At 41.9% G+C, this 27,404-nt stretch overlaps 1 protein-coding gene across 2 annotated transcripts in view; it reads left to right on the top strand.

The window, feature by feature from the left end:
- Nucleotides 1-1,637: 1,637 nt before the first annotated feature.
- The window catches only part of NRIP1 (nuclear receptor interacting protein 1), a 73,376-nt gene continuing 47,609 nt past the window's right edge, over nucleotides 1,638-27,404 (top strand). For both annotated transcript variants that reach the window (XM_036379528.2, XM_036379538.2), the window contains exons 1-2: nucleotides 1,638-1,822; nucleotides 8,625-8,709. The gene's annotated coding sequence lies outside the window, so the exon portion shown is untranslated. The remainder of the gene's footprint in view (nucleotides 1,823-8,624; nucleotides 8,710-27,404) is intronic.

Below are 27,404 nucleotides of genomic sequence, written 5' to 3' on the forward strand. Positions count from 1 at the left end.
TCTCTCAGTTAAAATATTGAGCTTTTTATAAATGAAACTCCCTTTTGCTTTCTTTAAAGTGGACATTCCTTTAGTATTAGTCTCTTACTAAAAAGACGCTTGAACAGATCATTTGTTTTACCTGAGTTTTAAAACTAAAAGGTTGGCATGTGTTAATGCAGTAATTACCATGCAGTTTATATGTGACTTGCAAACAAATTTGTTTCTCTTTCGTCAGTCTTTGACTTGTAGAAGTGAAGTATCATGGAGCACTCTGTAAAGGTTTGGCAGACAGTGTGCGACACGTCGAGACGTTTGTTAAACACGGGCACTCAGGAGGTGTGATGAAGGTCGCATGCACTTTTTAGCTTCGTTTATACAGCCAAGTTCAGCCTGTATCTCAGCGTACTCTCTTTGGTGGCAGCAAAGTCTAAAGAACAACTTGACATTCAGTGCAATTTCTGACAGCAGAGGTTTGGGGACGTCGCCTACCAAAACGTAGGGCTGACTCTTCTTGGGAAGCACTGCCCAACCCCGGGTTGTTTTTTTATTTATTTTATTTTTCCCCTCCCGAACTGTATTTATTTGCCACGTGGGCAGACAGCATGGCTTTGATCAGTCTGCCCCCGATCCTGGGAGCGCTTCCCCCGCCTGTCCTCCTTCCCCCGCGGCACAGGGAGCGCCGGGCGCCCTGGCAGAGCGGGCAGGGATGCTCCTCGCTCCCGGTGCCCTGGGAGGCTGGGGCAGGGGATGAGGAGCCGTGCCGGGAGCCGGCAGGGATGCTCCTCGCTCCCAGTGCCCTGGGAGGCTGGGGCAAGGGATGAGGAGCCGTGCCGGGAGCCGGCAGGGATGCTCCTCGCTCCCAGTGCCCTGGGAGGCTGGGGCCGGGGATAGGGAGCCGGCAGGGATGCTTCTAGCTCCCGGTGCCCTGGGAGGCTGGGGCAGCGGATGAGGAGCCGTGCCGGGATCTGGCAGGGATGCTCCTCGCTCCCGGTGCCCTGGGAGGCTGGGGCCGGGGATAGGGAGCCGGCAGGGATGCTTCTAGCTCCCGGTGCCCTGGGAGGCTGGGGCAGCGGATGAGGAGCCGTGCCGGGATCTGGCAGGGCCGCGGCCGGGAGCAGCCGCAGGTGCCGGGGCCGCTGCCCTCCCGTGCCGGGAGCATCCCGGCTTTTCCTCCAAAACAGCGGTACTAACAATAACAATAATAATAACAATAACAACAACAATAACAACAATAATAATAGCACTGAAGTTTCTAGCGCGTGTTTTTTTCGGAGGAAAGGCTGAAAACATAAGCTCTAAACCGATAAGTACTAGTAACACTAGCAACGCCCACCCCGCTATTATTCCAAAGCAGCCAAAGGGGGAAAGAAAAAAGAAAATAAAAAACAACAACAAGAAAAAAAAAAGGTTATTTTTAAGCCGCTGCCGCTTTCATTAGATACGGGTCCTCCGGTGCTGTCGCTGGTAAGTTTGTTTCCCGGGGGCTCTGCGACTTCAGTGAGATTAATTGGAGAGGGCAGGAGGGGATGGGACGCGCGTACGTGCGGCGCGGCCGCCCTGCCCTGCTCTGCTCTCGCCGCGCCGGGCGGGGCGGGGGGCGCATCCCTGCTTCCCGCATCCCGCCCTGCCTCCTGCCGGGAGGGTACCAAAGGGTTAAGAAACTTGGCTGGAGAGATGAATGGCGCGGCGCGGGGAGGGGCCGGGCTGCGCCGCGGCGGGCGAGGTGGAAGGCGGAGAGGGAGGATCGCGGCTGCGGGTTAGGCTTTGAAAGTCAGCCTCGCAGGCATTGCAGCAGAGCCCCGAGCCGCGGAGAGCAGCGCAGCGGAGCTCGGCTCGCCCTGTATGTGCGCGGGGATGCGCGGGGCGGGGGGGACGCGCGGGCTCGGGGGTGGCGGGAGGGAGGCGGCGCGTCGTGCCCTGTCCAGCCCTGTCCTGTCCTCCAGCCGCGGGGATCCGTCCGTCCGTCCGCCCGCCTCGGCTCCGCCAGCCGCCGCTGCCCCGGAGCTCAGCGCCGGGACCGGCCGCGGCAGCGGGGCGGCGTGCGCGGCGGCTGCGGCCGGAGCGGCTCCGGGGGGCTCGGCCAGCCCGCCCGGGAGGAGCCGCGGCGGCTGCGGGGTGAGTGAGGCGCTGTTCCGCCGGGGAAATGGCCGAGCGGGGCGGGCCGGGCCGGGGCCGCGCTGCCGGGCGGCGGCACCGGGGAACAATGCCGGGGTGAGCCCGGCGGCCGCCCCGCGGCACCCCCGGCGCGGGCGGAAAGTTTGCCCGGTCGCGGTGGGTTTGGGGGAGCCGGCGGAACGGAAAAGTTACTACTCCATCCCCCCGGGACCCGCCAGTGCTTCGCCAAGCGCACGGCCGGGCCCCCCTTTGGCGGGGACCCCGCGCCGCCCCTCCCGGTGCGAGCGATGCCCGGGGCCGGGCGCTCCCCGGGTGCGCAGCGGCTGCGGCGGCGCGGCCTCGCTCCCGGGGCTGCGGGCAAGGCCACGCCGCCCCCGCCGCCTCCTGCCGGCCCTGGCGCTGCCCGCCCGCCGCCACCTGCGGGCCCGCAGCCAGCCCGGGGCTGCCGCCGCCGGCCCCGCTCGGCCGCGGCTCAGGCTCGGCTCCCTGCGCCCCCCAAAGATGCCTTCTCATCGCTCCGGGCTCCTTAGGGACGTCGCTGTTTCCCTTCTAGACTAAAGGTTACTTTTCCAGACGTGGTGTGGGTTTTTTTTTTTGGGTTTTTTTTTTTTTTTTTTTTGTGTGTCCCTGAAGCCCTCTAAAGGTGAATTTTAAAATTTTTTCTTTCTCCCACTTCCACCCTTCGTTTTTCCCTACAGAACGTGTTGTTTGAGGCTCTTCTTTCGAAGTGTCAGTGCGTGATTAAGTTGGGAGGTAGTGAAACATAAGGAAACGTAGTATAGGCAAAACGGGGGCAGCGTTGTAGCGAGCAGACAGCCTTGTGTCTGTGCTGCACCTTTGTGTATCCTGGTGATTTACTTCTGCTGTCTTGTGTATCCTGGCGATTTACTGGGCTTTTAATTTAAAGAAGGATTCCGATAAAATGCTTGACACATGTTGAAGGTGTTGGAAAAAACAGGGATTCCTGGCTTCGGGATTATGTTGTTGTTAAGAAGGCTGAAGTGGAAGTTGTCCTCTTTTGCCTCATCTCTCTGGAATCTGGAGACTATATTATTCCTCGTTTTATTTTGAGGGGACCTGCTGCAGTGTCAGACAGCTCACAGGCTGATTAGAATTTAACTGAGTCATGGCACTATAAATGTTCAGAGATACCGTAAAGCTTTATTTAACAAAGAGTGCGAATCTAATCTGCGAAGAGCTGTGGGGAGGAAGCAGTCACTTGTGGAAAGGGGGATGTGTATTCCTGAGCGAGCAGGGAACATTTTCTTTAATACACAAATGCGATTTACTGCTTCCAGGGCTGACTGAACACATGAGAGAGTGACACATTTAGATGCCAGATGACAAAAGCTCTCTGAGCTGAGGATATCTTGTGGTTGGGATCAGATTTAATGGCATCTGAGTAATTCTGCTCTATGGGCATGAGTAGCGAACATCTTGGAAGGCAGAAGTTCTCATCGAGAACAGTGTTCAGGCAGCTTTGGGGTTTTTGCTGTCTGAAGCAGCTGTGTTCCCAAACTTGTGGTGGGGAAGTTTTGACTTGTTGTTCTGTCAGTGGTCTCCTGAGGTGGAGTTGACATGAACTCCAAAGCAAGACAGCGAGTTAGTCATGAGTGAAATGCGTATGTAAGGGTGTTTGTGTTCTGTGAGTGCCATGGAGGAGGTAGGGAGTAGTGACTGCTTGTTTTGGGCAGGGGTGAAATCTGACCTGCTGCTAGACTGGCCTGTGCTTCTGGGTTATCTAATGAGCAGGAGCTATCAATGGCTTCCAGGTTTTGTAGGCCATGTGTGCACAGAACACAGCATGCAGTCAAATGCCAGACCATGCTGGATTGAGGTTTTTGGGGTTTTTTCCCTTTTAGTCTTTTGGCAGAAAATTGCTGATGAAAACATGCTCTTCTTCTCTGCTTCCCATGCTTGTTTCTTTTTCTGAAGTGAAAGATGTGCTAACCAAAATTTATTATAGTCATAAAAACTATGTTGATAAAGAAGCAAAAGTAAATAATGTTTTTATATTGTAAACTTAAAAGGGTGATCTAATCACTGGCTGTATCACCTGCAGTGTTTGGGGTAAATTTGTCCTGTAAAAGGCATCAAGAAAAACTTCAAGTGATTCAGTTAATTCAAACATGAATTAACCTTATGATGCTCATATTTGCCTGTGGTTTTGCTTATTGCAGGATTTGCTTAAAAGAATTGACAGAGTCTTGGTTGCTTAAAGCTTATTTTGTCCCTTCAGAGCGAACTTTATTTTTCAGGCTTTGAGCATTGGCAAAAAGTTTAGTGCCAGCTTTATTATCATTAGCAGTGAAAGCACTGTTAACTTTACCAGGGACAGTGCAGGCCATGGCTACAATAAAAGATAAACCCTGTTTTGCACTGTGCCAAGCACATGTATAAACTTGGCCAAGGCAAAGCCAGGGAGTTGCATTTCCCCCAGTCAGCTGTCCTGCTCCAGAGCTGTGCTTGACACCTCCTTGCAGAGCTGTCAGAGAAGACATGAAGACCATAAGATCTTTGAATTATTATTTTAGAATAGCTCTTCAGAGCTTGCCTGTACCTTGAACCCCAAAAGTCTTGTTGGTTGTGTTTCTTTTTCCTGTATGTCAATGTACAGGGAGTGGAGGGGATCCAGAAGAGAGCCTGGGGAAGTGAGGGGATCCCAGCTGGGTGCCTGGTTTGGGGGCACAAGCCCCTTTTCCATGGGGGGCTTTGGTGGCCACCCTCCCATGCATGGTGCCTGCAGGCAGGGCAGGGCTCATCTCCCACCTGCTGAGTGATGGGTTGGGTGAGGAGTAGGAGGCAAGGTTAATAGGATAGCTATCCAATGGATTAAAAAGCTTAAATACCCTTTTGGGACAAGAAGTGCAAAGTTTGAAGTATAAATCATTGCTGCTCAGGAGGGCAGGCAATGACAAACAAGCAGAAAGGTAGGTAGGTAGGTAGGTAGGTAGGTAGGTAGGTAGGTAGGTAGGTAGGGAGTGAAGCCTGAGCAAGAGGAGAAGGTGTGAAAGAATATGCATAAATGTAGAAAAAAGATACAAAGCATAAATTTGACAGTCTGTCTAAACAGCCTTGAACTAAAGACAAAAAGGTTAATGGTAACAGCATTTGTGGTTTTCCCTTTCTTCCTGCCAACAGGCCAAAACGATAAGAACAGTAACTCTGAGCTGTGCTGGCCTGCCTGCAGCAAACAGGGGGAGAGCTGGGGGGAAGTGTTTAGCAGGGTTGTGGCATTGCTTTTCCACATTTTGGTGTTAGGGATTCACTAGTTGCATTGGAAAAGACTGAATTAGAGAGCAGCATACAAGGGTTGGCACTCAGTAACTCTGGGTGAACATCTGGGATCATGTGAAAACTCATGTGTTTCCCAGTGGGAAGACATTCCTTGGGAAAAGTGGGCAGAGAGACTCTTTTGGTAAAGAGAAATGCTTGCTCTTTAGGGTTTCTGGATTATTTATTTCAAATACTTGGAAATGCTCACAGACCTATTTAGCACTTGAAAGAATTAATTTGGTAATTTATTTGGCTGTCTGTTGCAGGTCACTTGGCTTGATGGTTGAAGAAGGAGAATAGAAACTAAAACTCATGTAAATAAATATTCATGTGTAGAAAGGGGAAGAAGCAGTTGCTAGACGCCTTAGCTTGGGTCAAACCCCTCCTGGCATAGTCTTCTCATACTTAAATTGTTATTGGAGCTCATTGCTCTTGTTTAATTGCCTGTCTTGAGTGAAATTTTGTTTTCATACCACTTATTTCCAAATTGCCTTCAGCAGAGGAAAACCAATGTTGCTTGTAGACAAAATCAGATTAAAAGCAGAAGCTACAGATCTTCTGTTTTAGTCACTGGTTTCTAAGACTGTGAGTTTAATGTAGGAGAGAAACTGGGTGTTGGGAAAGACTTCTGAGAGGATGATCCTCCTCCTCTCAAGAAAGGAAGTTGTGAGGGAGTCCTTGCAGAGAGATCAGGTGCTAGATGTAAAATGTGTTCCAGTCTTGGATGAAACTATTTGAAAACAAATGAGGGAGTATTTAATTTGCCCCAAAAAATAGTCCATGAAGTTCTGTGTTGAAATGTATTCAAGCAAGTAAATCTTGCTTACAGATCTTACATCTTGCTCACAGATGAGCCATATTTTTGTTCTCATTGGTCCTAGAGCTGGTATTGTTGTTCTGAAGTTTTTCCATAGCAGGCTTTTAAGATTCATATCTACCTGCTTTCTGCTTCTTCTCTGTGCCCCATCCCACTGTTAAAAGAGAGATAGGGAAGCTGAACTGGAAAGGCCTTTTCAGTGATGTGAAAAGCAGGGCTTGCCTCAAATGTAAAAAGAAATGATGGTTCTTGCCCCAGGAGATGGCCTTGGTGGTAGTGTTTGTGTTATCATCTATCCTGCATTTGGTAGTCCATGAAACAACACAAATCAACATTCCAAAAACTATAAGGTGTGTCAAGTGAGTGGTTCAGATGCAGAGAGTTTGGGAATAAAATGTTACTCTAGAAAAGTTCTGGTTTTCCTCCTCGATTTTTAAAACATACTGAATGAATATGGAAATTTTCCCAGAAATAACAAATTCTGTTGTTGTCTTTTCACTGAACTCTCATAAACCCTTTGTAGTCACTTGGAATAATATAGAAAAGACTGCTGAATGCTGACCTAAAGGAAATCCCATCTATACGCTGAACCTTGATGGCAATACTGTGTGGAGTGCATTTTTGTGTCTTATTCTGTGTTTTTCCCTACTACATAGCAATCTCTTTTCTCTGGAAGTAAGAATGACTAAGTTCAAAGCATTTTGTCTACATCTATAGTATAGTGCAGTAATACTGCAGTTTTCTATTAACTATTTTAATCTATTTTTCTCAAATTCAGGTGGCTTTTTTTTTAATAGCACTTTCTTCTGCTCTTTGGCACCTCTTATCCTGTTTTTCATTGTCTACAAAAGATTCCACATCCAGCTTATTCACCCTTTCAGTAAAATAGAGTTGAGAAGGCTTTGAACTGTGTTTGTTAGCACCTTTGTCACTGTACCTGTCATTTCTCTGTTAATTTCTACTGTGATGGTAGATCTTTTTCCCTCGCTTACTAACTACAAATTTTGAGCAATGTGCCCCTTCTGTGGTGCAACTTACCTTTTCATTTTGTTATGTATGTGGAAGAAGGATTTAAAATAGTGTCTGCATGTAGTATTCCAGGCTATTTATTTATTTTTCAGCCTAATTGGCTCTATTGTTGGGCATCTTTTGTTGGGTCTTGGTGCTGGCAGTAGTCCAGCATGCTGCTGTTATTTCATGTCCCTGCAAGCTTTGAATAGGTGTTTTTTTGGATGATGACCCATTGATCAACACCTGTATCTCTTTTTCTAGTTAGCAAGCACATTGCAGTGGTCAGAGTTAGATGTTTTCTCTAATCTGGCTCGGACTCAAGTGGTTTTGTGGAGGGGGAAATGCTCAGATGTGCCCCCAGCACACACACTTCCCACTCTTCCCCTCTATCCTACCCACCTGGACCCACCTGCAGGGTCCTCCATGCTAGAAAAATTCTGTGTTTAAAAAGCTTTTGTATGCATTTTTTTTTTTTTTGTGGGAACAGAGGCTAAAGATGTTGAAATAAGGAAAGGAACTCTCCCATTGCCAAGCAGAAGGAGGGAGGGGAAAGTTCAGCTTAGTGGTGGAGAAAGTGTCTTCTTAATTCTTTAAAATATATTTTATTGTATCTAAAGTTGACTCTATGCACAATAAGCTTAATAAGCTTGCTGCTTTGATGGTAAACAAAAAAAAGACCTTTAATAGTGAGGCTTGTCACAACAACAAGGCTGAAATAGTAGAAATAAGAATGATCTGGGCTAGCTCTAAGTTTGCAACCTTTAGCAAAATTTCACTTAAGAATAATGGACAAGTGCTGAGAAGAACTTTTAAGGTTGGGATTGTAATGGATAACATTCTCTAACTAAAACAAAATAGTGTTATATACTGTTCTTAAATTTCTCAAAGCAAATATTACAATTTCTGCTGTTTTGTTTTTTTGAACTAATTTTGTTGTATTTAGCTCCCCTGTTATACTATACTCTTGTCTTTTCCTTATGTATATGTAAATTAAAAGAGGCTCTTTAAAACCTGATTTTGATGTTCATGGGTGCAAGTTTGAAGTGTTAAGCAGTAACCACTTACATAGGAAGGAGGGCTTTCATGTCACAGCTGTTTTTTGAATGAAAGGAAGGAAAAGAGGATTCTGGCTTAGAGCTGAATGTGGATTTTGTTCTTGCAGAATAATGTCCCTTAGTACAAGTCTAGACACCATGAGTTGTTTCTACTAGTTTTACTCATGGTTCTGTCTGGAAGATTTTGATTTCTGAAATTTGGAACTACGTTTTTCTTCTGATGTGAAAATGTTATTTGCTGTTTGTACTGAACAAAATTAAAGCATTGCTCTCTGTTAGACCAACAGTAAGAAAGTAGATCAAGGCATATTAGGTAGGAAAGAATGATTTGCAGAATTTCATAGGGGTATTTCTGCTGTTCTTTTCAGATCAAGCATGAAATTTTTGAGGAAGGCAATTGCTGCATCCTTGGACTCCTGAAGGAAGAGCTTTCCTAATGGAACCACATTCAAGGTAAATGATTTGTTTGGGTTGTTTACCTTGTCTCTTTGGTTTGGGGTTTGTTCTTTGTCTTGCCAAAGCTGTCAGACAGCTGTGTGCCTTGTATAAGCCTTTTAGGATTATAATATGTTTTGAAGTGATAAATGTTCAAGTTAATCCCTTTCTTGTACTGTAAGAGTTGGGTTTCTTTTTAATATTTGTGCTGATTATGGAAAAATAAGTATTTTTGTAACATCTGAACTTTTTGTGTGGAATTTGCTGTAAAATTCTGAAGATTGAGCCCACCTGTTTGGGAGGTAGCTAAATAGTGAAGAACTTGATTTACATGTAATTTCAGAGTGAAAGAGAAGATTAAATAACACTTACTGTGTTACCATCTCTCTTATTTTTTAAATAAAACAGATCCAAATTGAGCTTGTGTGGCAAGGGACCGTCAAAGTAAAATCATTATTAGATATTACATTACAATGGCTTGTAGACATTTAGCATCGCTGTCATTTTGTTCAGATCTGCTCCCTTGGTTCCCATTTCCTAAATCCTATTTTTCTTTGATACCAGGGAATAATTCCCCAAGTGTTGTCCAGTGATTGCTTATGTATATGCACTTTGGTTTGTGAGTCATTTTATTCACTTGAGTAGCCCCACTGTCCTCGGTGGGCCTACATGCGTGCCTAAGAACTTGAGAATGCTGATGAGCATAAAGAATACAATTTGGGCATGTAATGGTTGACAAGCAGTTGTTGTTTTGTTTCTTGTCTCTCTTAGGACTCATTTGCATTGCCTCCAGTGGCAACTTTTGTGAGCATTAGTAGGGAAGGTCTAGAAGCTGGAGGCAGTCACACCAAATCCCAGCCTGCAGAGCTTTCTCATATCCATTGTAATGACACAGATTGCAGATGCAAGGATGTATTTTTCTCTTATTTTAAATAAATCCATGCATTGCTTGACTTTACTCAAATACAACATTGGTCTGTGTAGTGCTGTTTGAGCATCTCCAACACTATAGAATATAGCCAAGTGAAATGACTAGAAAATAGATGCACTTCTTAAATTGTAGGGATTTGGATTTAACCAGAATCAGTGCTTTGGGAATAACCAAGAATTGCAATTAGAAATCCATTTTTTTCCCCGCAATGTTTTTTCTATTTGACTTTTCAAAAAAAGAAGTTGAATGTTGCTGTAGTGCATCTTATAGTTGTCTGAGCAATTGTATTTACAGAAAAGTTAATGGTATTACTTGCTGGTCTCAGAATTAGTAAGACAGGCGCTTTGGAATTAAAACATAATTAATTAATTAGCAATTTAAAACTGGAGAATTGTTGTGATCAGCAGCAGATGGTCTCTTATACAGCTTTAATAGAACTTAGTAGACAGTGGCTTTTGTGGCAACAAGCCTTTTGAAATCTTTCACATTTTCAAAGTAATTCAGAGCTTTGGTTCAAGATTGTTTCCTCTTTGTAAAAGGAGTTCTATTTAGTCAGAGTTGCAGAAGCATAAACTCTAAAGAAGGATGTTGCACCGAGTGTTCAACTTGTCAGTAAGGTGGTTAAACTAAAGATTTGAGAACATGTTTGTCAGTGTACACATGGCTGGTAATCTCCACACAGTTTGCATTCTGTTTTCTGTTTCTAACCTATATTATAAAGCAGTTATGGGCAGTCATTGTTGTTTTTTTTGGAGTGGGGAATAGGTTTATTAGTTATGAGCATTAATTGTGGAAGACCTCTGTTGGTATACCAAGCTTGCTTGCATACATAAATAGCTTTGTTGTGGAGTCCAGTAGTGCCTTGATCAGAGGTTTGTTATTGTCACTGGGATTAGAGTTCTTGTTTAAGTCAGACTTCTGGACCCTTAGGGTAGACTTTCTCCAAAAGAGTACTGCTTTAAAAGCATATCTGCTGGTCTTGTTGATGCTGTGTAACCTTTGTGAATTAAGAGATAGTGGAGCAGAAGGCGCTCCATGCTTTAGTTGAGCTTGCATAAAAGGAAATGTGTGGAGCTAGAATGAATAAATTGTCTTTGTTTAAGTCTGTGCCAGTCTGAGAAACTTCAAAGGCTGCAACTCACCTGGAGATGCATATGAGAATTACATACTAATAGTAAGTGTAAGTATCTTGTCAAAGGAACAAGATGGTGACTCAGTGTGAGGAGGGTTGGCAGAGGCAGCCTTTAATTGAGGAGAATTTGGTCACTGTAAACCAATTATGTCTTATTTTTAATAATGGGTTTCAGAGAATAGCAAATGAGTGCAGTATGATCTTGGCTGATAGCATGTGCTTTTCTTGTTGGATAAAAACCCAAAAGCCTGAGGATATGAAGTTGCTTGCAGAAGTTTCACTTTTTTTTTTCTCTCACCCTCCTCTGAAGAGGAAAAAGTAGGCTATTCCAGTGGAAGAAACTCCACTTTTTTTGTTGTGAAACTGATCAGCGTTTGAACATATTTTGTCTTTGGGGACTAATACAGGGGTTGGTAACTTGCAAGGTAGAGAAGCATCCCTCACTCTTTCTGTAGCTTGGCATTTAATATTAAAAGCAAACTTTTAGGTTTAACATATTTGAACTTGTACTAGATAGGGTTAATAGGCTAGAACAAAAGGTCAAAGCATAAGGCATTAGGCTTAATTAAGGGAGAGCAAGAGTGGCGGGAGTCTGTGACAGTTAAATGGGTTTCCCACAGACTAATGTCTGTTACAGTGCAACCATGCCTCAACTTAAGTGGGTTATTTTGTGCAAAGGGCAGCCTCGATTAGCAGTTTGACATGCCAGACGTTTCTGGCCAATCCCATCTGTTTTGGAGGTTAAAAAGCATACCTTTATGAGCTGATAGATTGATTTGTGTGCCCGTCTGGTAAAGATTAGGAGTCCAAGGCCGATGCTGTAAATGCCAGTTATAGAATATTGTACTTTCTTAGCCGCTCTTTGTTTGAACTGTGGTGCAATGGGGCCAGCAGCTCCAGAAGTGACCGCATGCACAGCAGGGTGAGAGCTGGGAACCAGAAACACTCAGGGAGCAACGTTTCCTCCTTGCTCAGGATTGTTTTGAATGGGAGCCTGTAGGCTTTGGGCGTTCTGCAGTGCTTTCCTTGGAAGGGGAATCTGGCTTAGCACATTCCCACGGAAGGCTCACACCTTTTCCTTGCTGCTGTCCAGAGCTCACCTGTCTCAGCACGAGCACTTCTGCAGTTCCAAGCACAGTTGGCTGCAGGACAGTTTTGGTACTTGAAAGGTTCCAGCATTTGTCTGAACTCATTATGCTGCCTGTGTCCTTCCTGCTCTACTGTTGAACTGGGACGATACATGCGTATTCTGTTGTTTTTCCTTTGTAGCTCTTACTTTCAGGATAGTTTTTCTGATTGTGTCATGAGGTTGCCTTAGAAGCCTAAAATAAAATAGGTAGCACAATAAGTCTTGCCTGTGTTTCTCGTCATCTTTATGACTTTGTAAAGTCAAAGCTACATTACTATTAATATAAGACTATTAATAAATCGTTGATGCAATAAAACTGTTTTTGATAATGTTCAAGGTTCATACACAGTTGAAGGTGATTATCCTATTTTAAAATCAAGTAGAGGTCAGACTGTATTGTAAGATAACTGACTGTGGCCCAAATGGTATGTGATGGCTTCAAGTCAAATGACAGTCCTCCTCACTTTAAATATATACGTGGTTTAGAAATAAATTGTTAACTTATATTGCATTTTATGTAAGGTGCTGATTAACTTCAGTTGCATTTTGTGAAAAGCAGGGAGATACATGCATTGACCTAAAAGTCATGCTTAAAGCTCTCATTTTTAAGGCACTGTTTAAGGATTCCCTGTTCTGTCTCTTTTCCATTCAAGCAGTGACACTTGTAGCTAAATATAACTGAGACGTATTAGAGACAAATTAGCATTTGGCACCCTGCATTTAGCATTTCTATGTTAATTTTTAGAAGTAGTCACCTGTCTGAAGTTTCTTGGTTTTCTCCTTGCAAATGTGATTATCTTTCCCTTCTTCATTTAAAGGAAAATTAAATTGGATGATAGCAATGATATGCTATTCATACTGTAAAGATTCCGTGTACCTGAGCTATATTTTTTCTGTGGCAGCTGTGACCTGTTCCTAAAGAGATTTCCTAATTTGCCAGTAACTTGTCTTCACTTTAGGAAGCTCTGTAAGAGCCACCCTAGTTTTTCTTTTTTTCTTGTGAATGTCTCTTCTTTTTACTTCTGTTTGAAATGCCTAGAAATATTTACAGTGTCCTTTAGGATGAACAAGGCAACATCATTATCTTGCAGTTTATTTAGTAACATGGAGCTGAAATGGGCATATGCAGCATCATGTTCTCTATGGAATAATATCTATTTAAATGATTTGGATCTAATACATATTTACATGAAAAAACGTCTTGCCCTTCTCTGTGGGGAGAGAAGGTGAACAAGCATAAATTTTATAATACTCATTGCTTCTCTTGCACTAAATCATACTTAAATTGCAGAAGGTTGCTGGCTTGAGAGTTGTATAAAAAGTGCTTTGCTAGTAAAGTAGGGAGCAGGGAGATTTATCTAATTTAATACTAAGAAAATGTTGTCGGCTGCAGTGTATCAATATTGGACTGCCTAAATCCAAAAGCTGTACTTTAGATTTTTGTATATGTATATTTGTAATAATTTCATGGTTATAATAGACAAAATGTAATCCTGAAATGATCCTTCAGTGCAGTGTGCATGTGTGCTCCACTCTGGCTAATTTGAGTGCTATTGATCATATCTGAGCCCTTGTCTAATATCTTAGGAATGGATGGACTGTGTCTACTTTTCTGCTGTTTCTACTTTATGAAGTTTCTTGTAACAGTCATTGTTAAAAAAGTTTTTTCTAATTGCTGTTTGAGTATTATTGCCATTTCTCACTCTAAGTGTACCATGGATGAAGCAATGAAAGTGTTCGTGTAGCATTCTAAAAGTTGCAAACTTGTCAGTTTAGCATTCCCAAGTATAAAGGCACTATACCAAATATTCAGTAGTTCTCAGTGATATGGATCTATTTTTTAAAAGTATATTTTATATTGTGGCTTTCATTTAGAATATTATAAAACATTTGCATAAGGTGTTCCTACAGCTGGATTGGCCATTAGGCATTAAAAACAATTCTGAAGTGTCCATTGCTTTCAATTTTGAATAGTCTTCAAAAAAAAAAAAGGAGGGATGGACTTTGTCTTTGGTGTTTTAGAGGATTTGCTTTTTTGATCTAATTGATGAAAAGTGAGTACTTGGTTGGTATCCCTGACCCTTTGCAAACTGGGATAGAAAGATGCTGCATAATCCTTGTGAACTGGCCGACTATGGATTTCTCCTTATTTTAGATTTCCATACTCTTTGACCTTGCAGTTGTTGACTTTGGTCTGGAACAATTTCAAAGTCATGTAAATGAATGTAATTAAGGTATTGCTTATCATCCCGGAGAGTTCACAATGATGCTTATTGGCTAGAAAGGTTTGTTTACTTAATATGGAAGGTTAATAGAAGGTTAAATTTTACTGTGTAAAATGGCTTCATAATGTTTTTATTTAGCAGCTGAAGAAAATAGTGTTTGAAAAGGCAAATAATAGTTTTATTTGACCTCCATGTGTTTCCTGGAGCTTGCATTATTGGGAAGATTTATCTTCATTGCATAGTCTTATTACAGTTTTCCTTTCTCCTTGTTTTACAAAGGGAACCTCTCAGAACTATTTGGAGGTCTTTGTGTACAAAAGGAGCTACATTAAGGAAGGAAGTGCAAAAATGTTTGACAATAATTGCTATAAGTAGTCCATCCACTTCCACTCTGTCTTTTGTTCCCCCTCCCTGTTTTTGCCAGAATGAGTTTCAGGCTTTGTTCTTTGGTGCTTCTTTTGTCTTTATTCCCACTGCTGCAGAAATACAGTGAGAAAGCAGCATGAAACAGCAGGGAGGAACATCAAGGTGCTGGTTTCTGCCTTAATTTCTCAGGCAATAGAAAGAACTGGGCCTAGGCCTCTATTTTCTTGCCAGTAGCCTTCAACTTTGTTTGACTGTAGTTGTTTTGCTTATCATTTATGGAAAAAATTGCTTGCCTGAGTGGGTTGTTTTTTTTTTGTTTTTTTTTTTTTCCCCTCCACTCAGGAGTTTTTGTAGTTGGCAAAGAGATGAGTATGTGACAAGTGTCATATAAAGAGGACAAAAAGATCCCCAAAAAACTTTTCCCCACACTTTTTTGTCTCATGATGTTTTCCTAGCATTGTAGCTTCTGGGGAAGCAGACATCCCTGCTGGGTTGGGGGATCCAAGCAAGGGTGTTCTGCCAGTCCTACCCTGGACTGAGTTTGGTGGGGAAGAAGAAAACTATGTGAAACATGGACAAAACTGTCTGATCAGATTTCTGGATCCATTTGGGCAATAAGGACCACTGGCTGTGTTTACCTTATTTTGCAGAGTACTTGGTTTTTTTAATTTCTTTCATCTCACAAGAGAAGCATGTGGGCTCCTCACTGTTGAGGTAACGAACTTTCTTCTGGTTACTTGAATTTTATGTGCTAAAGTAATTTTGCAAATGAGAATATCCTTCAGATGCTCATTAATTCAATAGGTAGTCTTATTTGACTATTTCTAGATTGTGGAGATACTCTGTAACTCAAACCCAAGTGCACCCCTTGCCCTCCCATTTTTGCAAAATCTGAAGGTTTCAGGTTCTATTCTCTTCTTCCTAAGTGTAAAGATAGGACAGTAGCTTGTTTTCTCTTGAATTAATATTAACAACAATAAATTGAAATTATCTAAAGGTGCTTTCAGAAGGTGGATAGCAAAATTTCTTTGGATGAGATGTGAGAAAGATAAGAAGCTGAAGTTCAAAACCAGAATATAATGATCCAAAAGGCATGGGGGCGTTTGGGAGGTGGAACACCAGAGATAAGTGTGAAATCCTTCAGTTTTGAAATCAGGAGTGGTGCTGTTGAGTGCTCCAGGTCCAAAATGTCACCAAATTTCAAGATCATATATTAAAGTCCTAGAACTCCCAGAATAATAGATCTCTAGAGGTGCATGGCTATGGGGAGGAAAGGCAAAACCAGCAGAAAAATCCCCGTAATCCGTTACTTTGGATCCTGTTCATGAAAAATAAGGGAAGAATCCATGCGTCTTTGCTATTCACTTGAGCTTAGCTAACATACTAAAAGCAAAGCTCTCCAATCTGGTAAACAGTGGCTATGTAAGAGTGCAGAATTTCTTGAAGAAAAATTTCCTCTTGCCTCTGGAACCCCAAAGGATTTTTTCAGCAATCCACCCTGGTCCTCTGACTTACAGATGTTTAAGTCTCTGCTGCTTTAAATTTTATCCTGCTGCAAAATAAATGCAAAAAGACCATTTAATAAACTGTGCTGATAGTATTTTGTAACCTCTTTGCACTCCCTCACATGGGTTTAACTGTTGAGATGAAAAGATAACAAGGTTGTGCAGAATCACATTTGCTGTTTACTGAACTCTGGCTCGTCTGTAGATTACAATATCAAACGTCAAAGTTTGAGCGTGTCTCATGGATACAGCTCTTGAGCACAGCTGTCTGGAGTGCTTGCTCACAAACCTTTTTTTTTAAAGCTTGTTTGTCATATGCCCAAGGCTATCCGAGCGTGCATATGACCCAACTGGTTTTTGATCTGAAATGCATAAAAGGTCACTTTGCTGAACTTTATCTTCTGGACCTCAAGTTTTTTTACCATTATTGATACTCTACTGTGAATTTCCTAAATGGAAAAAAGGATCTGTTCAGGCTTTCCAGGCAATTTCACTTTTGCCTTACCCTGCTCTGCTTTTGTTTTCAGAGTATTCTAACACTTGATAGAGGAAGGGAACAGTATTTGGACACTATTTTTGGGGTAATGCTGAGTATTGGGGTAATGCTGAGTATTTTGGGGTGCAATGCTGTATTCCTGTAGCTCTGTCCTGTCCAGGCAAATAAATGTCAGCTGTATTCTGTCTCTGCAAAACTGAACTTGAGCATTAAGGCAAGTCTTAAAATATCCTCTTTGTGCTGATGATCACACTACTTCTGTGTCTTCTACCTTATGACTTTGTTGTTACTTTTTGAGGAAAAATTGTGCATGCTTCACAAGATACCAGGAGCACAAAAACAATCAAATTTCCTCTGTTCTGGCCTTCTGGGGATATCATAGGCCACTGCTGCTCTGCTTCTTAAGTAGATTTGGAGCCTCTGATACCAGTTACTCTTTTGGATAATGGATTGTGTGAATTTAACATATAAGCATGCTCGCCTCCTTTTCCTGTCCTCTGTAAAGGTCACTGTACAGGAGGGAAAGTTGAGTCATGGGCTATAAACACTTGGAGGTCTGCTATCTGATCTAATTTTTGTTAGCTTATTGCTTGGTGCTGTGGCAGGTGGACTTTGTCAGGTTTATCCATGGTGGTGCTGCTGACCCTGGTGACCTGCTCCATTCCTGTGCAGGAGGTCCCTTCCCTGCAGGGAAATGGCACAAATCAGGGTGTGTCATCTCCTCACTCGCTTCTGGACCTTGCTGAGCAAGGAGAGTTGCTTGGAGGTGCAGCTGTCCCATGTGTGGTTTTTCTTAATTTTATTTTTTAATCTAAAAACTTGCCCACATCATCAAACTTGCCTATCATCTTCAGGGTTCAGAAAACTCTTAACAGGATGTTCTGCATTGTAGAAAAAACAGTGGTTGTTTAAATAATTCAGGAAAATAACTTAAGATACTGCAATATTTCTGAATATTGCAGATGTCATGTAGATAGGAGAAAGACTGTGAAAGGGCATATAAAACAGGTATAGTAGAGCTGGTGATATTTGGAACAGCCAATACTTCTTAAGAGTGAGTGAGAGGGAAGTAATGGATGGGAACCAGTTTTAGAGTTCCTGAACCACTCCATTTGTCTGGGATGAAGCACCTACTGTGATCAGCTTTTTAGGTGTTTTCAATTTAGGGGTTGTGTTTTGTTGGTTGGTTTTCAATCCCAGTTTAGATGCTGAAGTTAAGATATCACTCAAATGACCTCATACATTCTTGTTTGGAAGAATTAGGGCAAAAAGCCACTTAATGGCATAATTGAACTTGTAGTGATGCAATTTACTTGTAGAAATTTTAAGGGGAAGCACGTATTGATAGAAGTTTGGGAAGGGCTTTGTGTTTATTTTGTATGCTTTTGAGTCTTTCTGGTAAGTGAGAGCCCTTTTCTTTCTGGGTAAAACAGGTCTTGCTTGGATGGATCAAATGTGAAATTTTTAAGTATCATTTGTGGAAAAATTGTTTGGAAGCTACTTACGATTTTGAGAGTTCAAATAATGCAACACTCTTCAGTTGTAATACATAAAAATGAGATGGAGAAACAAACACATGCTTACCTTTCAGCCTGCATAAATAGTCTTGCTAATTAAGATAAGGGCAAATACCCTTCCTAGTTTCCCTTTTGATTTAATCATTAGACTATATTAAAAATGTGTAAACATAATTCATAAACTCACTTTCCTGAGTTCTGACTCCCTGTACATGTACTGGTGTGTTCCTATATTTGTTGTTTACAAGTGAGTCTCTTATGATACGTAGAAATAGCTGGTAATTACCAAAGTGAGATCACAGAAGAGAAGAAGAAGGTGCAATATCTGTGCTTTTATTAACTCTCCTTGGCTACCTCGTGTGTGCTCTTTAGTCTTTGCAGATTGCTCGTGTGTAATGTGGAGAACGCGCTTTTGTCTGGAAATGCAGAAGTTTATTTGGGGAGTTCAGAGGCCGTGCTGTGGCTGGGAGACTTGTCTGGATTTGACCTGCACTGGGTATTTTGATATGCTGTGGTCTGTGGGCACAGCTTCCTCTCAGTTTACAAGTGCTGTTTACCACTCCTTGGGACTACACACGTGAATAACAGAAGTCTGAACAGATTGAATGTTAGTCCAAAGAAATTCTTCATTGAGCATCTTATGAAAAGTAGCTGGTTAAATCCCTCTCCCCCTACCCACTCCTTTTAATAACCATTACATTGTTGTTTTTTTTTTTTTCCTCTGGCTGTTTTTAAGTGGAATGGGAAGAGCTGGCTTAGTCTAAAGCAACTCCCTACTCCTTAAATAGTTCACGCTGACATCAGTGGTTGTCTGAAATCTGTTTCCTTTCAAAAGATTTGTGATGTATACAGACTTGCAGGTACAAGACCCTTCTAAATAAAAGCATATAAACAGGCTTGGGTTAAAATTGTCACACTGGTGAGCTAACATAGCTAAAGCTGTAGAATTCTATCTGGTGAAGAAAAGTGCCAGAAGGTTTAGTTATGTATTTATCCTGTGAAGTCTATGGTGGGTTTATTTTCTTAGAGAGATACTGTGAAGCCTAGGTCTGGGCTGGTTACTTTATGGATGAAGGCAGGTATGCTTATTTATGCTCTTTTCCTTGAAAGTTGGGGAACAGCTGTTTTTTTCCTTCTTTTTAAGCCTTGCAGCATTTAATGAGATGGCTTTAAGTCATCATCTACTGTGACAGAAAGTGCATGTAATAGCATGCCTGCTGTAGGAAGTTATGGCTCTTGCCCTGTAAGTGCTGTGCCCTGTTCCTCTCTACAGGCTCTCTATCCTTGTGTTGTTTTTTTTCTGCTTTTAGTGGGAAAGGGTGGGATGAAAACCTGTGGCAGGCTGACTTCCATGTCCTTGCAGCCTTCAGTAGTGGAACAGACTCAACAGGGATATCTGGGCAGAGAGAGGGTGAGAAGTGTCCAGACTCAAGTTTAAAAATTAATCTAGGAAGGACATTCTAAAAATAGGTTAGAGCATGTGAACATATAGCTGTGAGAGAGGGAATGTAAAATATTTTGGTCCTAAAAGAGGCTTTTTAAAGGGATAGCTGTTTGCATCTCTTTCAACATGCCAAATTTCATGTTTCTGGTACTTAAAAATATTTATTTTGTTTTTAAGGGAAACCTGTCCTGGTTTGCTTTCAGTGCTCTCTGCTCTCTCTCTTTGACACTGAGTGTGAGAGAACATCAGGCTTGAATGGAACACACCTAAATTTAGGGGAAATAGCCCTACTGCCTGCACAAAGTGAGCTCTTTTTTAGAGGTAAAGGTTGAGCTTATGACCAGTTCACAGTTTCTAACACTTGTTTTAATTGTTCCATTTAATAGCTACATTGCAGTAAATGTGCCTTTTCCAAGGAGGAGTCACTCCCTTAACCCCATACCAGGTACTGATTTCAGGGGGAGCTTACATGAAAATTGGTGAAACTGTAGGGTCTTCTGTGAGTTGGTGGTTTGGTTCTTGTTCTTTCCTTTTGCTGGGAGGACCTAGGGAACAAGTGATTCCACCCCCAATTCTGGCTGTGGTTTTCATTTCCTGTGCTAATGAGTGTTTTGTAACACAGGAGCGCAGAAATGCTGGCTGGAAACAGCACTCAGTTGTGTTTTGGAGCAGAAAACCACATGCACCCACTAAAACAGGGTAAGAATGGGACTGTTAAAATTTGACAGGCTAAAATGTGTGGGGTATTAAGTTGGCCAGAGCATCCAGAAGGGAAGTCTGTAGCAAGAGAGCCATCCCAGGGTCCCACAGGCTTATGCCAGCATTACTTCAGTTTAGCACTGACAAACACCTGGTGTTAGTTGCATGGAGACATTGTTTAACAATAGAATACTTAACATTACTTAATATAACTTAATATTATAACTTAATAATAACTTAGTATTCTATTTAACAGTAGAATATTTAACAATATTTAACAATAAAACTGGAGAAAGATGCTTGCATAGGACTAGCAGGAAGGGCAACATCTTCGTGGCAGTGCATTGTATGAGATTAGCCTGTGGAGGAAACAGGACAAAACTAAGGCCAGGTATGACAACAGGTAACCTTCTCACCAGACAGTCTTATTTAGAAAAAAATAGAGCAAATAGCCCTTATTTTGGTTTTTATGTGTATGTCTCTTCTTGCTAGGCTTGGAGATTAGAAGGCACCTGTGCTTTAGTCTGAGAAATTAAAGTACCTCTCTTACTTGAGCTCATCATGTGGAGGCAGAAGCTCTGTTACCTGTGTGAATGAATGGTGCAGTCAGAATTCAGTGTTACCAGTAGCACTGGTCTAGCACTCAATAAAGAATTTTCATTTTATACCACTGTCAAATAATAAGAGATTTTGCTGGCATTGCACATGTGAGGAAAGCTTGGGCATATTCACTTAATACAAGAGAATAGCAAGAGTGACTCCTTACAGATAAAAACAAAGTACTCAGATTGATACTAATCTCAGTTTCAGTCCTGCCACTTCACTGGTACAGGCAGGGCTGTGGTATTGCCCTCATGGGAGCAGTTTTAGAGACAAGCAGTTATTTGTCATATTAAAAGCATAAATGTTTGTGCCATCTTCATTTCCTGAGCCCACTGCAGGATGAGAAAATAGAGTGGTGTTACTGATCAGAGTTGGAGAGCTGGAGGATGTCTAAGGAAAGCTTTACATGAGAGCACAAATGGAAGTAAAGGAAAGGAGGAGACTGGAAGTGATGATTTTTTTTTACACATTTTATTGCTGCCTCCTTGCAGGTAATCAAGAACAGCAGCAAGAGTTGGGTTAAGTAAAAGTTAATAAATTAAATGAGTAACATATGTTAGGTGATTCTCTGAACCAAAAGGTGACTGTTGCTTCTGAGAGACTGTGTCAGAGTTTGAAGCTTTTTGAGCCCTCTTTATTTTGTCTTCATTTTCCAGTTTCTTTACTTTTTCAAGTTTCTTTACTTCTCCAAAGTAAAGAAAACACAAGTAGAGAATGTTTCTGAATCAGGTTTATGAGATACTCTGCTCCAGTTTTGCTAAAGGAAATTTTATTAAAACACAAGCCCTGACTCATCAGTTTTACATTCTTTCATTGTAAAATAGAACTCTGCCATTGCTAATAAGTGACTATTCTAGCCTAGTATTGCATGAAAAGGCAGATATTGCTATAGTAACTTCTGAATGCGTCTGGTAATAGAAACTAATTCAAACAAACAAAACCAACTCACAAAAACATACAAAAAAGAATTTATGAAGACCACTCATTTCCATCTTTAATCTGTGCAGCTGATTAGCTGTCAGCATTAGGAATTTCTGTAGGCAACCCCTGGTGTTCAAGAGCTTTGCTCTGAAGACTGCAGGGGACCTATCACAAAGTATTGACGCCCTTCTGTGAATGAAGGAGTAGAAAAACCATGCTTGGATATTTCCAAATCAGAAAAACCTTTTGAAAAGTCTTAATAGGCTATCAACATTTTGATGAGTAAAAGTATGAGTACAAAGTCACGGAATGTCTTGGTTTGGAAGGGATCCATAGAGCTCGTTGAGAGCGAGTCCCTGTGCTTGCAGGACTACCTAACAGTAAACCACATGATGAGAGTGTTATCCAGAGGCTCCCTGAACTCTGGCAGCCTTGGTGCTGTGACCCCTTCCTTCCCTGGGGAGCCTGTTCCAGTGACTGACTGTCCTCTCAGTGAACAACCTTTTCCTCATGTCCAAATGGGCATGGGAAAGATCTCTCTAGTCCATAATTGCTGGGAAGGTCACCAGACTTTCTCCCAGTAACACAAGCAGACTGTGGTGCTTCCTGTTGGCATACATGGAGGAATGCTATGCACTTCTTCCTTCCTACAAGTGCTTTTAGGGTTAATTTTGATGGTCGTAATATTTGACCATTTTATGCCCTACCTGCATCTGTTCTGTAAAGTAGAAAAACCACCCCAACTTGTTAAGTAAATGTGTTTTAGATTGTATGCTTTATGTTTGGGTTGTGTTGTTGTTATTGATTTGATTTTGATTATTTATTTTTAAGTCGCAGTGGCTAGGTTTTTAGAAAATTATCCTTGACATAGCTTTGTACTTGGCCCCAGACTGTTATTTGTAAAATTTTGGACAAAGTGCTAGTTATTTTTACTGGCTAAAGAGCTTGTATGTGGGGGAAAGAAAGCCTTTTTATGTTGTCATTGGACTAAATAAGCTGTCAGTGGTCCATGGTACTGCACCTGCTGTAACTGTTGAATAGTTCCATTGACTGATAAGTTCCTTTTCTCAAATATTGTTCCTGCTTTGAGGAGCTATTTTGACACCTGTATTTTTAAACTTTTGAATAAAATAATACAAATACTGTTGAACTTGCTGTAGACTTTAGGTTTTCCAGCTGTGTTTGGGTCTATATGAGGTTATCAGGTCGTGTGCTAAATATTAGCTCAGAGTCTGCTGCCTGAGTATTGTATTACAGTACTGTAAAGAAGTTTTATAACAAGACAAATGGGCACTTAACCCATATTGGCTTTGCAGAGAACTTCAAAAACTACAGTCAGACTCTAATCACATACAGTTATCTATAATAAAATTATTATTTCTGGCACTTGGACATCTAAAATGCATTAAGATTCAGCAGTTCTTAAATGCAAAAGAAAATATTGATTACAATTTGGAAGCCTGCTATGAGTTATGGAGCACAGCTATATATTTTCATCTTTTGCTCTTTAAAAATTAATTTGCTCCTTTTATGCCCATTGTATAAAAGGCTGTGTGTTCAAGGTGTGTGGATAAGTAAGATGAGCCCATAGTTGTTCTCTGTTTCAGCTATATTAATTGTAAGGGTTCATGGAGTTGTTTCTTCTTGTCATGAACTCATTATGTACATGAAAATGGTCTTCATCTACTGTAAGACATTTTCAGAAATACTTGGAAGAATATGTGGAAGGATATACCCTTCACATGGTAGCAGTTGCTCCAGGATCTGACCTCCTTGGCACTGGATTTTCTGGGTAATTGAGTCACCTGGTCCTGTGCTCTGGTCAAGCAAAAGATGGCTTGCTTTTCCAGGTAATCTTTCTTTTCCAGCTGAACATGGCACATGCTTTACCTTCAGAGTGTGTAGAGATAAAAGAAGCAGCAAACAGAGATAAAGCAGTAAAGGCAGGTGCTACTATAGTTTACCAGCCTCTGGAGCATTTCACCTGTCCTTTTATCTAAGAGTTTTGTAACTTGCTGGTTTTCTGAGGTAGGCACAGCCAGCAGGCCCCCATGAGGACACAGAGGATGCACTCAGAGGTGGCGTGTCCCGGGGGGCTGTCTGTGACAGTGTGACCCCTGTGTGAGGCAGGGAATCCCTGCTCCTTGGTCAGCGCTCCCCTGCTCCGGCCAGGGAGGAGCAGCAAGAACACGTTCAGGCAGTTCTTCAACAGCTGCCTGCCTTCCTTTTGGCTTCTGGGTACAATTCAAGGTTTTGGCCTCGGGTACTTTTAAGCCTGATGTGACTTGAGCTCCAGCTGAGAGGCTGCCTGCTTTTTTTTTTTTTTTTTTTTTTTTTTTTATCCAACATAGCAATTAATGTCAACTGGGATGCTTGACCTAGATCATCCTGGTTTTTAATGTCAAGTACCATTGGCAGGAAGTTCTTCGAGAAGCACTGCTGCCTGTGGAATGTGCTCCCAACCTGGGCTGGTGGGGTCGGCTCGCCGGGCGAGCTCTGTGCCAGGCCTATCTTGTTTCTTTGCCTATGGAGATGAGGAATGGCTCAGGGCTTCTCCTATCTCCTTTGCCCCTGAAGAAAAGCAGGTTAATGGGAGTTTATAATCACTGCACCAAGGTTTTTCCATTTTGAGCCATGTGGGAAGATAAGTGAAATATATGTGAAAGAAAAAATAGCATACATGTCTTAGTATGGAAGGGTTTTTTCCCTGAGAGAATTTAATTGAATGTTTTGCATAAAGTGAAAGCAAAAGACGTTTCCTCACACAGACCAGTTTAAAAGTATGGCAAGTTAAATTTAGATAAGTGCTATTTTCTTTCAGCTTTGTGAAAGACTCTACAGCCAGGCATGGAAAAGTTTTCTTCCTGCTGGGAGAGATTTGTCAAACCACTAAAGCCATCACTGAGTGCTTTAAGCTTAAAGCACCATCTCCAGGCTTCAAAGCTGAGAAGGCTGTAATAGGGCCCACTTTGCCCCAAGGGAAGGTGTTTGGTGCATTTTTCTTAGCTGTGCCATTCGTTGATCAGTTGTTGAAGCAAAACGTTCAGGATGAAAAGCAGTTTTGAGGAGGAGGGATTTTGTCTGGAGTGCTACATGGCAGCTGCATGCCAAAGCTGGAGCTTTGGAATAACTGTTGGAATATAAATACAGTCACAACTTTGGCCTGGAAAAGCTCTGTTCTACAACTGCTGGGAGATGTCTGAGGGTTTGTTGGCAAATGCCCAACAGCCAACAGAGATGACTGGTTATAGAAGGATATGAGGAAGGAAGAGGGGAGATAAATTTCATCTCAAGCAACTAAGACTTGTTAGTTCAGTGTGGAACCAATTTCTAGCAGTACATCAAATATCATGTCTCTTTTTGTTCAGGTGAGACACTGCCTGGCCATACAGGATGAGAGAGTTCAGCTTGCCATGTCTGCTTTGGACAGGATAGAAAAAAAACTACCTACCTCCCTTTCCTGAACACATTTTAACCCTTTTCCTGTCAGTCTGGATTCTGGAGAGCTTTGGGAATATGGCTTAGGAGGAGAAAGAAGTAAGGAAAAAAAAGTTAGATGTTTCTGGGAAAGGTGAGGAAATAAAACGGAAGTAGAATTAGGGAACTTGAGAATATTCACTGCTTTATTTCTTGTCTGTTTGGTAAAAAAGAGGACTCTACAAGCAAAAGTAAGAGATAATGGAGGTGACAAACCTGAGCAGGTTGTTTCTAAGTCAAATGAAGATTCACAGGTTTCAGCAGATACTGGGTAATATTTTTAAGTGTAGGATAAAAGGAAAAAGCTTTAGGAAATTGAGAACTTAAGGAAATAAGGTTGAAGAAAATATATAGGTCACACCCAAAGAGAGATCTTTCGGTGAGTCTTTTTTGAAGACTGGCAACAAAAAAGTGTCTGTGCTAATGAGAAGAATTGCTACCCAGTGTCAGGCAATTCTTGTGACATCTGAGAGGAGAAGTACTGAAGGAATAAGTGCAAGCTGACAAATAATGTAGAAATAAACACACTAATTGAAGTCATGTAGCTGAAAGCAGTTATGTGAAGGACTGGTGTTAGCTGGGATCAGGCACCCGCTTTATTGAATGGGAAATGCTGGGAAGTTACACAAACAGTGCTTTGTTTCTCATTTTTACTGGGAGGAATAAGCTGATGTTAGGACAGTGTGGGTTTTGTCTCTCCTGTGTTATTAAGGTCTAACTGTTGAGTGGAAGTGGAGGGAAAACCCTGAATGTACTCAGCAAAGAGAAACAGGAGTTCTGGAGAACTCCTGTCAGGTGAGGAGCAGGAGCAGGCTCTTGTAGGATGTGATTCATTTGACCTCCTTTTGACATGTTCTGTAGGAGGAGTTCAGTCCAAGAGCATAGTTCTTCCCATGGGCTGTAAAGGGAGGCCAACATGACCTGTTCAGATACAGACACCTACACTGTAAACATCTTATTTGGTCAAGTGAATCCTAGCTTGGCATCCACATCTAAGAATGGGGAGAGAAGGTTGCTCTGTTATTATGGCTTGTGGTTAGGTGTCAGATGCCCTCCATCCTACTTGAGTAAAGACTCAACACCTCTCCACAATGGAAGTTGGCATTCCAGGGCCTCCAGAGGTCTGCCCAGGTAGGGCCAGCAATTCATGGTGAGGCATTGCGAGGGCACGGCCCTTGTGCCACCTCTGCACGGGCAGCCCATGGTGACTCTTTGCTCCTGTGGGGTTGGTGCCCATGGACACCAGGGATGGATCCCAGCTCTGGAGGCACAGTCCTGGTGAGATGTGAGTGAACCTAGGCAGTTCTTCCAGCTCTGGAGCAGGGGGAAACTTCCAAGAGCTGGGAGCAGTGGCTGAAGAGGTGTCCCCCATAGCAATGACTGATTTACAGGTGAGCTCCATGGGGACACTGTCACTGAGAGCAGGGGTCTGTGCTGGTGACAGCCCTGGTGCCTGCCTGTAAATCACACCCGGCGTGCTTGGTGGGCCATGGGCAGCACATGATTTATTGAACCTGGCTCCTGGGTGAAAGCAGTGTTGCCCTGTCTTGTTCAAAAGGGTCACATAAAACATGAGAACTCAAGTTTTGTTGTTACTAAGTCAGTAGTTTTGGACTATAAGGAATATGCAGATGTTACCATTGTGTTGTTTCTATTATATCCATACAAATGTGTTTTCATAGCTTCATGGCTTTCTGATTTTTGTTTATGCTGCAGAACTCCCAAATAAATATACACATGTATCTGAAAAAAACTCTGGTTTTTTTTTTTTTTCTCTTGAATTTTTTGGTGGTTTATTTGGAATACTAGCATTTTATATGGTGGCTGCAGTATTCTTTCCTTGGGTATGCAGTATACTTTATGTCTCTGGAAGAGATTTTATTTTTTATTTTTTTTTAATTTTTAAAAGAACAAAACAGAAAAACTTTACTATTCCATCATTGTGAAATGTGTTCAAGTTAAATTTTTGTGAAAGGTTTTGATAGAGAAATTAATAAAACCCCTATTTTAATTTGATTTTAAGTTGTATTAAAATTTAAGACACGGGACTAATCCTTTTTGAAGAAAAGGAGGAGTGTCACATTTAATATTATGACTATTATGAATTATTTTACTCAAGTATATTTTAAGAAGTAGCCTAGTTGAGAATGTCTTCATTTTTATTGCAGAAAAATGTAAACATATCATTCTCATTATTACACCTATTTTCATAAAGTGCTCATTGTCTCTGTGCAGGCTCATTTTATAATGTATGCATCTGGTAATGAA

The sequence above is a fragment of the Molothrus ater genome, chromosome 2 (genome assembly GCF_012460135.2).
Source record: "Molothrus ater isolate BHLD 08-10-18 breed brown headed cowbird chromosome 2, BPBGC_Mater_1.1, whole genome shotgun sequence".
Classification (NCBI taxonomy): Eukaryota; Metazoa; Chordata; class Aves; order Passeriformes; family Icteridae; genus Molothrus; species Molothrus ater.